The 15,783-nt window shown below is 33.6% G+C and overlaps 2 pseudogenes; both read left to right on the forward strand.

The window, feature by feature from the left end:
• Positions 1 to 320: 320 nt before the first annotated feature.
• On the forward strand, positions 321 to 2,884 carry LOC142639220 (long-chain-alcohol O-fatty-acyltransferase-like; annotated as a pseudogene).
• LOC142639373 (disease resistance protein Roq1-like) lies at positions 2,793 to 15,783 on the forward strand (annotated as a pseudogene).

Here is a 15,783-nt window from a genome sequence, read left to right on the forward strand (position 1 = left end):
GAACCATCAACGCGGTTTGTCAAACATACCTTATGAGCTGATTTAAAATTGTAGTTCTGCAAAGAAACAGTAAAGCTTGCGGTTGCCCTCAAATCTAGAAACTTTACACCGCTCACTGATTTAGCGCAATGTCTGTATGGTCTACATATTTAAAAATTCTGGGTACCCACTAAAGCAAACCCAAGCACTGTATATTTTTTTATTTAGAAAATAAGTTAAACTGAGGCTTAAATTAATTGTAGGACTGCAATCTGAGTCATTACCTGACTGGTCCGTCATGCTAAAACTACTAAATTTCTAATGCTGTAGCCCTAAAGTGATCCCATATTAAATGTCATTTTTAAATTAAGTAGATCCAGAGCCAAAGACCTGCAGCCGCCACCTCAAATCAAGAACTTCATCAAGGTATAGATCATGGTCATCGCTACTCGGTCGCTGCTAGAAAGAGAGGCAAAAAAGAAATGGATTCTGAAATCAAGAACCTCATAAAGGTATGGTTCACAGTCGTCGCATCTCTTTGTTATTGTTACTACATAGTTGCAAGGATCCCAAGAGGAATGATAAGGCTCCTCTTCCTCCTCCCTATCCTTTACCTCTTCACCATGCTCCCTTGTAACATCAACTCTATCAATCTTGGTGGCCCCACTGCATTCTTCCTCGGTTGGCTTGGCAACTTCAAGCTCCTTCTCTTTGCCTTTGACCAAGGCCCTTTATCACCACCCCCACAAAAACTTCTTCATTTCATATCCATAGCTTGCCTTCCCATTAAACTCAAACAAGACCCACCTCTCAACACCAAAAACAATAAAAACCCATCTCACAAAAACACCCCTAAATCCCAAAATCCTACAAAAGTGCCTAGATCTATCTTGTTGGTTATGAAAGCCTTGTTTCTTGCCATGATAATACGTGCCTATGACAATAGACCAAATTTACATCCATATGTTATTTGAACTCTCTACTGTTTCCACATCTACCTTGCTGTAGAAATTGTCCTAGCCTTGGCTACTGCCCCAGTTCAAGCCATTTTTGGGTTTGAGATCGAGCCACAATTCAATGAGCCCTAACTTGCCACCTCACAACAAGACTTCTGGGGCTATAGGTGGAACCTTATTGTTACTAATATTTTACGACCTACCGTTTACATTCCTGTCTGTCGTTTTTTTGCTCATTTAATTGGGCCACGTTGGGCTAGTCTACCAGCCATTATTTCAGCATTTTTAGTGTCAGGCCTATCTCATGAAGTAATATATTTTTACTTCACACGTGTGCATCCCACGTGGGAGGTAACATGGTTCTTTGTCTTACATGACATATGCACGGTTATTGAGGTTGTTGTGAAGAAGGCGGTGACCGACAAGTGGCAGTTGCACCGGGCAATTTCAAGGCCATTGACGGTCGGGTTCGTAGCAGTGACTAGTGGTTGGCAGTTCTTTCCACAATTAATAAAGAATGGTGTGGATATAAAGGTCATTGAGGAGTACTCCATTTTGATTGATTTTGTCAAAGTCAACCTATCATTGCAATTGCCCTTGGACAAAAGTTAGTATCCCATTTTTCAAAGGTGCATACCACACTTGTATGTTGTATCTTCATTTGTCCGCAGTCCCTACAATTACAAAGTCACATCTATTTGTTCGTGTAGTCAATAGCTTAGAAATATATTCTTCACAATGGATGAAACTTTGTACAATGAAACAAAATAAAGAAAAAAAATTCTTTTAAAAATGCTCTTGAATGGTTCACACTTGTGTTTATAACTTCATTACTTGATCTTATATATATTTTATGATGCTCTTTTGCTTTATTATTATTATTATTATTATTTATTTTTTTTGCTTGGTTCATTGCTTTATTATTATTTTATGATGTTCTGTAATGGGCTTCTAATGCACTTGATGATGGTATGGTTGAGTGGTCAGATGTCAGAGTAATTAAAAAAAATAAGAGTGGTCACAATGTGTTAGACAATTATATTTTGCTTAACCTTTTATTTAATTTAATTGTTTGACGAGTAATCGTTAGTACTTCTATGCATGGCCTTCCTATCACATTTATGGGGAATTAAACTATGAATTTAATTAGTGGAATCTATTATAAATATAAATGTGAGAAAAATAAACACCATATCACTATACTCATAAAGCACCAAATTATTATTTGTGTGTAACTATTATGTTTTGAGTGCAAAAAAATTGAGCTGAAATTAGCAATTTTCTTATAGATGGAGGGTTTGGTATTGTATGTTACAACTCTGGAATAAAATTCAGCATCCATGTGTTGTCAGGCTTTATAAAACTTCTTTCATTACTTTAAATAATAATAGGTTGCAACATTTTTGCTTCTTTTACTATGATTTTGCATCCCGGCTATGCTTCTTGATCAATTTGTGATAAGTGCACCAGGTTCTTGAATATGCTTTTGCCTAGTTTCACAGCTCTAATTTGTTCGAGTGCCAATTTATCTTTTAAGTTTCACACTTCTAAGTCCCAAGCCCCCTTGATTTTGTACAATTAGAATATTATTTAATGGATAAAAGTAAAACCTAGGTACAAATAGTTAGGCATTGTATATTAGGTTCTCTAATTAGATTTAACTTGTATTGACCAATTCAATTATTCGATTATAAATTTAAAAGTCATAAGAAAAGATAATATTGTTCTTGTTGCATTCATAAAAATATGTCAATGAATTCCTTTTCTTTTTTTGAGTAAAAAAAAAAAAAGTAATGGCTAAATTTATTTAATGGTTGCTTTTCATTGGTGGCTGAAGCTTCAGCTATAAGATTGGGAATGCAAGTTGCTAGCAAAAAGAATTGGAGTAGAGTTGTATTAAAGAGCGACTCTAGAAGGAATGCATCCTCCATTTATCTCATCCAATGGAGACATCAGCATGGCCTATTGAAAGGTTTATGCAAGACATATGTTCTTTATCAATTTCTTCCTCTTTTTGTTTTCTTTGGATCAGAAGAGGGGCTAATGTTACCCCTCATGCTCTTGCCAAATGGGCGCTCTCTTGTAATTTTGCAAGCGCTGTTTCTTTTGCTATTTGCCCCCATTCTGTCTTCAATGTTTTGAAAGGGGACTGTGTTGTGTAGCTTTTATGTTGTTTCAATAAATCTTTCTTTGAAGAAAAAAAATCATTTAATAACTTTTTATACATTTCAAAAAAAGTAAAAACTATGTGCAAATATTAAGAAAAGCATACAAATTACAACAACAACAACAACAACAACAACAACAACAACAACAAAAAAAAAAGGTTCTTACTAACAAATATACTATTAATAAATAATTTACACAAAACAACTTAAAGAACCTGGGTTGCTTGCCCAAATACAGGGCAATAAGCAAACATTAGCAATTATTACATCACAATTTTGTACAAAACTATAATGAAACACAAATTCCAACTAACCAGGCAACACTAATTTGATACAACTTATCTAGAATTAGCACTGATAGGGAACATTTTCACCAAAGCAAAGTAAGTCTAACACATGAGGGTCGCCCTGTCTCCTAGGGATCGTCACGTATAAGAGGATTGTCAAGTACCCATGTCTAGTACCCTGCTATGCAATCCATCCCACACTTATTCATCCTAAACACCATAGAGACAGATGAATGTGTCCTGATGGACAATCCTTCACACTTAGTCCTCCAAGCCATTTGTGTATCCTCCACTTCATTATCTTTATATGAAAAGAACTTGCACACCACGCCTAATGATCCTTTTTATATATTTGTATCCTCCAAGTATAGGAAGTCGGACCCAAAGAACTTAGGTAACTAACTCCACTATGCTCTCTATAAGGGAAAAGCCTAAATTCACGGGAAATTGGTCAACCTTATACCACTATATAAGTATCAAGCCTATGTGTAATTTCCTAATTCTTATACTTTTGGAGTTATTAGGAATCATTAAGTTACTAACTTAGCCTTTGGATGGTCTTTGATCTGCACCACGCATTCTTCAAGTACCCTAGCAACTACGCGTTTAGACGATTGACTCACTAACAATTCATTACATCATTAAGCACATTTTAAACCCTAGCAATTGCACCAGCAACAGAGACTCAACTTGTAAACCAATCCTGCTTAACTTGGAGATACTAACTAACCTAGCAACTTTGATTGAGCTTAATTTTAGCCAACACAAAAAGCTACCTAAGCATCTTTGGCTGCATCAAGCTATTATGGGCCACAATGCTAGTTTTATTCACGACATTCGTAGTATTGGGCCTAATGGATAACATGCTAATCAAGAAGACTCTTTTTTTTTTTATTAATACTAAGTTTTAATACACACACGGGGAGAGGGAGAAAGTTGTTTTTAAAGAAACTTACAGTGGTGTATATCCAAAAGAGTCTAATCAAGAAGACTATTGAATACAAATCATCTGAACTATTTTTTGTGTTACACTTTATTTTTTACCAATCACAACTTATTATGTATTTGTTTAATTTTTCTTATAAAATAGCCAAAGTTTAAAATGAAAAAAAAAAAATCACATGACAAATTGTGATTTGTGGAATATAAAATATAACACAAAATATGATGCATAAAATTTGTATTCCTCAAAATAGCACAAAAAAGAAAAGATTCCTTCAAATGAAAAAAAAAAAAATTATTAATTTAATCAGAGCTTTATAGCTGGTTACCACAAAACTACTCTGTCCTCCACTATCGATTTAAGAAATACTAATAATAATAATAATAATAAAAGTACTAGCAAGTGGGGGAATCAATGACTTGTGTTGTGCCACGCTAAATACTAAAAAAGTAACGGATAAAGGCGCTTGAGAGTTGAGAGTAGCCCAGAAAGAAAATTTCAACTGGGTTTCGAGCATTCCAATCACTACTACTGCCACTGTAAGTTGTCATTTTTCACACATATTATTCATCCCTTTTATTTCTTTCCTTTAATTTTTTCCTTGAAATGGAAAAATCCATATCAAATTGTTTTCTTCTTCCTTATTTTACTTTCCTTTTTTTTTTTCTTTTTTTTTTTTGCTATCTATATTATAATTCAAGATTTTTACTACTGTATTTCCAACGGTTTCCATGAGCACTCAAGGAACCTCATTGACATCATCTTCTTCCTCAACATCTCAGGGGAGTTTTAGAATTTTTTTTATTTATTTTTAGAACTTGTATTTGTTGTTTGGCGATGGATGGGCGTTTGGCTTTTTAGTTTTTAGGAATAATGAAGAACTTGAGAGAGCGGAATCTATTTTTCTCTAGAGCTCATAAAAGAGAAGGGGAGATTACACTTTACCCCTAAACTATACCCTTTTTACACTTATTTTTAAACTATTACTCGAATAACACTTGTTAGGCTTTGTGGAGCTAGTTGTGTTTTATCTGAATTATGATCCAACCCAATATAAAAAGTGCTACGGTCTTTAATGGGATTTTTTCTGAGGCTTAGTCCATGGAGCTGAAGCTTAGTCAAATCTTTGGCCCGTTTTTAGCCCATTGGTGAATCTTGTGCGTAGGGATAGAAACTGTGGTTTGGTGATTAGGGTTGTGGTGTGTTGTTTTGAGATAGAAAAATGTACTGCCGCATCTTGTATTTTTCCTTGCGAATGGTGAAATCCCTGCAATTCCGTGGATGTTGGCAAATTTGCCGCATATTTTTTTATTATCTATTTTGCATCTCATAGATCACGGAATTTCATGATATTCCCTGCAACACTTGCCCCTAAACTATTACCCGTGCAACACTTTGCACCCCATCCCAGGGTTCATAGTTCAAGGAAGTAAGTTTTCTTTCTCATAGTTTAGGGTCTAGGGGGTAATCCTAAAAGATGTCATAATTTATGTGGATAAAGTGTGCATTCTCATAGTTTATGGGCTAAGTGTAAAAATGGGTAAGTTTAGGGGGGTAAAATGTACATTCTCATAGTTTAGAAAGGTAGGTGTAAAAATGGTCATAGTTTAGGGGCTCAAGTGTAATATTCCCAAAGAAAAAAGAAAAATCAAGATTTGCTATCATCACCTTAAAAAAACAAAACAAACAAACAAACAAATAAACACTACATCTTCAACATGAATTTTTTTTTCTCTTCAATTTAAAAGTTATTAAAAATAGTTTAATATTTCTAGTATATTTCAACTGTTTCCATGAGCCATGAGCTGCCAGGGAGCCTCAATGGAAATATGAGGTGTTTCTTAGTTTAAGAGGCATGGACACCTATAGAGGTTTTACTAACCATCTATATGTTACTTTGCAACAATAGGGCATTTTGACCTTTAGGGATGATGAAGAACTTGAGAGAGAAATTCCTATTTCACCAGAGCTCTTGAAAGCAATAGAAGAATCGAGGTTTGTTATTGTTATTTTCTGAAGAAACTACGCTTCTTTGACATGGTGCTTAGATGAACTTGTCCATGTTGTTAGATGCAAGGAAGAGATAAAATCAACGATTTTTCCCATTTTTTATGATGTGAATCCATGTCATGTACGGAAACGTATGGGAACTTTTGGACAAGCCTTTGATGAACATGAAAAATGTTTTAAAGAGAACTTAAAGAAGGTGAAAATGTGGAGATCTGCTTTGAGAGAAGTGACCAATCTATCTGGTTGGCATTTACAAGATCAGTAAATTTCCATAACAAATATATTTCTTTTGATTGTTAAATAGCTAATGTTTTCTCAAAAATCATGATGTGTGTGTGTGTATATATACAGTTATTAGAATACAACATAATATGCACGGATTGAAATATTACAACATATATTAGTTAAGATTTTTTTTCGTATTATTAGAAATAGCTTGTGACCTCTCTTTTATGACATAGGAAACATTGTTGCAATAATTAAAAATGGAACTACTTGATTTAAGGACATAACTTTCTATGAATTATAAATCTATTAAGATTTTCTTTTATCTTCATTATTATTTTTTTTGGGGTAAATTATAATTTATGCTTTGTGGTTTTGCTATTTTACAATTTATTTCACAAAATTTTAATTTTGGTGGAAGTTACTTGCCATTGCGCCAAGTTTTGACCTCTTGACGGACTATATGTTATGATGACTATAAAAATTAATTTTATGATGAAGAATCAATTATTGAGTCACGTAATGCTTTAATCTTATGGACAAACATTCAAAAAATTTCTAGCTTATGACTAAGGGAGTTAATTTGGCACCATAGGTCATTTTAGTTTGGTCAAGGAAACGAAATATTTCCGTACTGGTATACCATTTCAAGATTACCACTATTTATATACTGACATTCTTATATATATGTTTGTATTTATTTATGTATGTATGTATGCATTTGTTTATATTTCTGTTTATCAACATATAATTTAAAATTCACATGTTTTATAAATCCTACTATTGGCCTAAGTACATTAACTCAATGTATTAGCTTAAATAATATATTTTTTTTATAATATTAATATTTTTATAATATTTTTTATTATGCTAGCCGAAATATCAATACCAGCCCAAAAATTTCCTGGTACTACTAGTATAAGCCAGTATTTTATTCTGTACATATCGATACTAATTTTACAGCCGGTATGATATATACCGCCAGTATGAGTACAATATTGACTTCCTTGTTTATAACACTTTTTAGAAGTCAATGTGATGCTTTAACAACCAAAAATTATCTTTTGTCAAAGTATAGATTGGATTAAGTTTTTACATTGGGCATGTAAGTCCTTTTTATAGGATTTAGTTTTGGCCCAATCATTGTTATGGGTTAAATAAAATCCTTAAAGTGCGTTTTAACAATTTTATTCACAAAGAAATTGTTTACATAATTTTAAAGAAGTAGAGCTTCTAATAGTTTATAATGATATTAGTGCCTAAATAGAAATTCAAAGAACACCTTCTCTTAAGGGGGAAAAAAAAAATCATAATTTGGGCCTTGACTGGAGAGGTAAAAACTTCCATATTTGCTGGCACTAAAACTTAATGTTTATTATTTGTACTCAAGCAACCTAAAAATTTGATGGATCTATTTCAACTAAGTAGAATGAAAAATATAGCTCTGAAATATATAACTAACGTAATATACAATTCTTATATGAGTAGTACTACTTCTATCCATGTTGCTTGAGCTAATGAATTCACATGTGTTTGAGCAAGAAGTATTCTTGCCTAATATTTTTCTTCCTCCCCTGTGGTTTTTTAATCGTGTTTAGACCATCATATAATTATTTTATATCTTGTTCTCTAGCATGAGTCAGAATTTATCCTAAACATTTTGAAAAATGATGATTTTATAATTGGTTACGATCTTCACATAAATATTTCCTATCTTCTTCGCAGGCAGCAGTCAGAATTTATCCAACACGTTGTGAAAGAGATGATGGATAAATTGAGTTCAAAATCCTCAAGCATTACCAAAAACTTTATAGGAATACAATCTACTGTGGCAAAATTGATCCCTTCATATTTAGGTTTTGAGAATAATGTTTACATGATTGGGATTTATGGTATGGGAGGATTGGGAAAGACAACTCTCGCTAGAGTTATTTATGATAAAGTTTTATAGTCATTTTGAAAATTCTAGCTTTATTGCTAATGTTAGGAAAATTTTAAAAAAACACGGGCTTCCTAAATTACAATAGCAGCTTCTTGCAAACATTTTGGAGGACATAAAAATAGATATAAGGAATGTTTATGAAGGAGTTGAAATGATTAAGAAAATGCTGTCATAAAAAAGTTCTACTTATTATAGATGATGTTAACCAATTGGACCAATTAGAAAAATTGGCTAGAGAGTTTGGATTGGGGAGTTGGATCATCATAACAACTAGAGATGAACATGTGTTGGTCCAACATGGAATACTTAAAAGATATAAGCCTAACATATCGAATAATGATGATGCTTCAAAACTTTTTTGTTTGAAAGCTTTCGAAATGGAGCAACCCAAAGAAGATTATATGCAGCTCTCCTGGAAAGTTGTAGAATATGCTAGTGGCCTTCCATTAGCTCTTGTTACTTTGGGTTCCTTTTTGGTTGGAAGAACAATAGATGAATGGCAAAGTGCATTGGACAGTTTCAAACGAAAGGAGAAATATTTTATATACTTCAAATAAGTTACGATGGACTATAAGAAATGTGGAAGAAAGTATTTTTAGATATTGCATGTTTCTTTAGAGAGAAGAAGAAACATATAGTAATACAGATGTTAGAGAATTGTGGTTTTGATGCAATAATTGGTATTAGTGTTCTTGTGGAAAAAACTTTCCTAACCATGGATGACAACGAAATTTTGGGGATGCATGATCTACTAAAAGAAATGGGTGAAAAAAGTTATTTCTAGAATCAGGTGGAAAGCTTGGAAAGCAGACTAGGTTATGGCTTTTTGAGGACTTGCTTCTTGTATTGGAGAAAGATATGGTAAGAACAATAACAGCTATAATTTTATTTCAGCAAATAAGATTTAGTAGGTATAGTGACATAACTGTGTTCAATAAATTAGTTCCTTTTATAAAATATATTCCAATAGGTAAGTGGTTACCTAAGTATATAGGTAGCAAAATAAAGAATAAAACATTCATTTACCATGCTAAGATATTGTCAATGACGATTTATTATATTTGAAAAAATAATATCTCTTCGTAATTGTTCATAAAATTGAATTCATCTTTCTTGACATAATCAACCAATCTTTCATTTCTTGGTTACTATCTAGAACAAAAGGCTATCTTAACATTTTTTAATATAAGTCTGTAGGCTTTATTTTCTTTTTCCATCACTGTAAAAGTAATGTTGTAATCTCCTATTTATTCCCCTCATAGTCTTGAATTTCCAAAAGGTAGAAGTGTACCTTTCTAGTTTTAATGTACGAGTTTTAAATAGATTAATAAGAACAAAAAAACTTTAAATAAGTTGTACTACAATCTATTGGTTACTAATAGGACCTAATATGTAGTAGATTTTACTATTAACATGTGATGTTGTACTACGATCTATTAGTTGCTAATGGGACTCTAAATATCCGTTTGGATTACTTTTTTGAAAATTTTAGAAGTTGTGTTTGGAAAGTGTTTTTTTTTTTAAATGAACTTAAGTGTTTGGTGAAATATGTTAATCGTATTGATGATATGAAAATTTTCAATATAAAAATGCAATTTTTGGGCGATTTCCAATAATTAAATTGTAATACGAGAGGAGGAATAAAAAAGTCAAATTATTTTTAGATGGACCATCATTAAGAGGACTTTATGCGAAAAACTCAAGGAGTAGATATTTTTATCTTCTTTGTGGCTTTAACAGTGTTTAACTTGAGTAGTTCTAGACTTCTAGTACTCTTATCATTTGCTTGTGTAAATCACTGAGCTTTTGCTTTTGAAATCATATGCAGCAGAAGAGATTCAGGCCACAACTACATACAGGAAAGAGGATTTCAACTTTGAAGAATTTCCTGAAGTTTTTTCAAGGATGTCTAAACTTAGATTGCTGATTATTGATGGGCAGCACATCCCAAATACTCTCAATCATGTTCCTAATGACCTAAGATATCTTCCGTGGAGCTTCTGTTCTTTAAATGTTCGCCATCCAGTTTCCAACCAAAGAAGCTTGTTCAACTTGACTTGCAGTGTAGCAAATTTGAATATCTTTGGGAAGAAGTAATGGTAAATTTTGTTCTTTTAACTGCCTTTCTATTATTTATTTTTTCTCTTTTCTTTCAGTATAGCTCAAAGTGTATTTGATCTTATTTGTTAAATTAATTTCTATCTTTAATGAAAGCTCTTTTTTTTTTCTCTTTTGGTAACAGCATTCGGTCAAGCTAAAGTTCATTGATCTTAGTTGTTCCAAAAACCTTATTAGGACACCTGACTTTTCAGGTGTGCCAAGACTTGAGGGACTAAAACTTTCTTGGTGTGACAGTTTGGTTGAGATCCACCCATCTATTGGACAACTCAGCAGGCTTAGGTACTTATATCTGCAAGGCTGCGAATCTCTTACTGATCTTCCCAGCATGTCTGCTGAAATGCAATCCCTTAAAATCTCAAATTTCTTCCAAGCAACATGGATGATTTGAAGTCTTTTTAAAAACTCATTCTTTGTGGATGCTCAAAACTAAAATGGTTGAAAAAGTTCCCATCAACTGTAAGATATATAAATGCTCGATTTTGTTTTTCCCTAAAACCATCTCCAGCATTGGTCAAACTGAGTAGCTCGTCAAAACCTCTCTCCCAGTCATGTCTGTATGATGAGAGCAACAGTGAACTGGCATTTACAATATTGTACCGTTACCTACAAGTAATCTCTCCTCTCTCTCTCTCTCTCTCTCTCTCATTGTTAAATAACAGTTACCTACAGGCTACAACAATAGTTGTGTTTTTGGTACAGGGGCTCCTTAGTTGTAAAACCAATTATGAAACTTGTACCAAAAGAAAAGAGGATGTACCTATAACTGAATTTCAGATAATTGTTCACGGGATTCCTTCATGGTTAACTCATCAAAGTGTGGGGAATTCAATAAGCATGGAGCTACCTTTTTGTGTAGCCGTAAATGGATGGGATTCGCTATATGTGCATTAGCATCAGCATCAGCGGGATTTGGTGTTATAGTTCATGTGATAGCCCTTGGTGATATCCCTCTGAACTTTTCACTACATAGATGCTTTGTGAGGAAAGTATATGGCTATTTTATTTGTCTCGTGATGATTGGTTTGCTACTGTTGGGAATGGAGAAAGCAGTAAGATTAAGGTTATAATTGAGACCTATGAATTCATGTACGTGAATGTGGGGTCAATTTGGTATACGAGCAAGACGTTGAAGAGTTCAACCAAAAAAATACACAATGTTTGATTGAGAGCTTTGGTAATGACCATCTCAAACATCCTTCCCATTAATATTCAATCCAACTTTATCTTATTTTCTTTCTACCTATACATCTGGGTTTGTCACTCATAAGTAAGTCTTGTCATTTTTCTTTTTCTTCTTTTGGCTCACCACATGCAAGCAATCCCAATCACCCTATAGTTTTTGAGTTCCTGGAAATTAACCGTAGATTTCTACATCATCATCACTTACAAGAAGCATAATAATTAGTAAAACATTGGGCAAGTAATTAAGAATATGATCTAGATGGGAAATACATTCTCAAGCTTAACCCGCTACATTTCTCTAAGGATTTTGCTAATTTAGATCGTTCAATCCTAATTTGGCATCCTATTTGTAACTATCAGACTATTATGCTATTTTGCATATTCATTTTATGCTGGCAAATAAAATACAACTTTTTCTGATTTGAAATGTGAAAATTAGAGACTGTATAGTATTTCCTTCCCTGCCATGTATATTCTTTATAATCAGTGTTGTCATGCCTTCTTAAACAGGTAAGAAGCAACTCCAACTACACTCATCAATAATGAGTGAATTATTATTGTAGTATCATACTTACTCAAGTTTTCACATATATGCTGATGATGATGATGATGATGATGGCGGTGATGATAATGATGATTGAAATGACTGCAGAAGATGGTGCTCATTTTTGTTTTGTTTTTTTTTTTCATAGGATGAATTTCAATTGAGGCTTTGGCAAGTAGATGTGCACATGCATTTCAATCAGCCTAACCATGTTTTAATGAAGTTGTATTTGGTTCAGTTACAATGATTTGGAAACTTGTTCAATTGGCACATCTGTGCATCTTATTTTAAAATGGAAATAGAGTTGAAGATCTACTTATACAGGGGATCTAGGTCTAGACAGATAATGAGTATGGTTTTACTAATAATATTTCTTGTTGGATGAATTTCAAGTGAGTTGTGCTATTGGATTGCATACAAACCAGGTAACTTTGTCACATTTCTCTGTTCTATATGGATTTGAGTTAATGACTATGAGACAGTGATTTGTGAATTTTGAAGCAGAACTTTAAGGCTATAAGTTTTTAACAATTTTAGTATTCAGCCTTGAATATTTTCCTTGCAGTTCAAAAATCGCAAGTTTCAAACAAGTTCACTTCCATGAAACTGTGTTTTTTTCTACTATGCATCAAGGGTTGTTATAGGGCGTGTCTGGCAACATTTAGGAGCCTAGTTTGCAGTCTAGTATGTATATTTTTGGCATTCGTTGTACACTTGAGAGGGAAAGGCCTTTGGATCAGATTCTTGACAGGATCTATTGAACAAGTTTCTTCTTGCTCTTGGAACAAATTTAACTACTAGGCAAAAACAGATTAATGGGCAATCTTTGGAGTTGTTCCTTTCTTTATAGTTGCTTCCCTAACCTATCATTTCCCTCTTATTGTGCAAGTTATGTTCAACTTACTTAATGGCGCTCAAAATACTAGTGTGCTCTACATTCCAGACTTTCTTGTAGAATACATAATTTAGATCACCTGTGTAACCCCAATGCAGCATTCTGTCCAGAGTGCCTATTCTATCACTCTTTACTAGCCAACAACGGAATGCACGTCTTGTAATAGCTTGAAACAGATGATTTTCCCTAGCTGATTTTTATTTTTATTTTTATTTCCTTTTACTTTCTTTAGTTTATTTTCAATGAAATTTCTTATTCATAAAAGATTTTTCTTTTCTTTTTAAATGAAGAGAGAGAGTGGAAGGGACTCTCACCAAAGTTACTCCACCTTTAGGTTCTTTACAATTAGACCAACCACATCTTGATTATGGCTTGCCACTTATTGGACTTGATTGTTCAGACCAACCATTTGTGCTGTCAAATGGTGGCTTCAGCTTTCTTTACATTCCAATTGCTTCTGAATTTGTGCCAATGCCCTGCTTTCATCAGCATAGCCTAGAAGGCACACCTTTAGATTTACCAATCGCTAATGAAATATATGTATCCATAGTAAAGCTGCAAAATTGCTCAGCTCAATCCAGTATTGGGCTATCGAAACTTTGGTCATGTTGAAACTAGACTACCTTTGTCCTTGACTGAACCTCAGCTAGTCTGTTTAGTCTATGTTTTATGTTGGTTTGAGCTCATTCTTGTTCACAAGCCTAAGTGAACTTTATTAACTAGCCTAAAATCAACAACATAAAAAATCTGTTAATTTACTAATACAAATTTAGCAATCCGAAAGCATAAGTCTTTGTCACTGATGTTTTTTTTTTTACACGCCATTGATGTATATCATCATCACATCATAATTTTAATTTTACGATAGATGTTTTCTGGTTTGAGAATCTGATTTGTCAGACTAAGATATAATTCAGGCATCATGATAAGTGAATTTTTGTGGCTGCAAAGCAGTGTGTGGGATGGCTGGTGCATTAAGGGCTTTATACAGACAAGCCAATGGGGCAGAGCTATTCCTTCTGCATATGGGAGTTCTTTCACTTTTCTGTTCCTTCTGCTGGAATGGTTTTGTAATTCTTTTTTGTTCTTTCTGTCAAGAAAATCGTAGTCTTCATTTTTTGGCTACATGTATTAAGTCTCTTCACATTTTGTTGCATGCCGATCATTATGGTAGGCTTCAAATTTCTCACTGTATGCAGCTTGGCAATTACTTAAACGTGTTTCCTTACTCCTGAACTTGTTTATGCATGGTATACAATTGTTTTAAAAAAGAATGCATCAAACACTCTTTACCACTCAGGCTTCAAATGAGTTGGGAGGTGGGAACCCACAAGCAGCTAAAATGACTGTCAAGATCATAAGGGTTCTTGTAATTGCAGAGATGGTTATCGTAGTCATGATTCTTGTCATTTGCCACTATGTTTTGGGCCATGCCTTCAGCAATGAGAAGGAAGCTGTGGATCTGTTGCGAATATGGTCCCTTTTATTTGTCTCTCAATAATCATGGATGGCTTACTTGCAGTACTCTCCTGAACTTGTTTATGCATGGTATACAATTGTTTTGAAAAAGAATGCATCAAACACTCTTTACCACTCAGGCTTCAAAAGAGTTGGGAGGTGGGAACCCACAAGCAGCTAAAATGACTGTCAAGATCATAAGGGTTCTTGTAATTGCAGAGATGGTTATCGTAGTCATGATTCTTGTCATTTGCCACTATGTTTTGGGCCATGCCTTCAGCAATGAGAAGGAAGCTGTGGATCTGTTGCGAATATGGTCCCTTTTATTTGTCTCTCAATAATCATGGATGGCTTACTTGCAGTACTTTCAGGTAACTCTCACATTTCTCTCATGTAAATGGGCAATTATTTGGAGCAGAACTTTTGAAGTCATAACTTATTTAATTCATGGTATACCATCAGCTAAACATTCGTTCATTATTCAGTTTAGAATATTTTCTTTACAGTTTAGAAGTTAACTAATTGTAAAATAATAATAATAATAAATAAATAAAGGTATCAAACAAGTATACTCTTGAATAATCTTCTGTTTTTGGGTTATAATAGTTGTGGCCTAATGATCCAGTATCTTTCTTCAAAACAGACCAGCATATCAAAACAATGTAGAAGTTGTGAATCTTTCTTGATGCAATGCCGTTAACCCTACAAAGTTATTTTTTGCTTTGCATCAGGGGTTGCTAGAGGAAGTGGCTGGTAGCATACAGGAGCCTGTGACTATTTTGGGGCTGTTATCTGGTTGGGGTTCCATTAGTTGTTTTTTTGGCCTTCGTTGTACACTGAAGAGTGAAGAGGGAATGGCATGTAGATTGGACTATTGACGTGGTCTACTGTACAAGCATTTCTACTTGCTCTTAAAACAAATTTCACAAACTGGCAAAAACAAGTTATTATTGCCAAAAAAAAAAAAAAAAATCCTTTCTTTATAATTGGTTTTTCTCACACCAAAAACTACAATTCGTGTTCAACTTGATCATACAATATGAAAATTTAGAGTCGTATAATTAATTTTTACT

The sequence above is a fragment of the Castanea sativa genome, chromosome 6 (genome assembly GCF_040712315.1).
Source record: "Castanea sativa cultivar Marrone di Chiusa Pesio chromosome 6, ASM4071231v1".
In the NCBI taxonomy this organism is placed as follows: domain Eukaryota; kingdom Viridiplantae; phylum Streptophyta; class Magnoliopsida; order Fagales; family Fagaceae; genus Castanea; species Castanea sativa.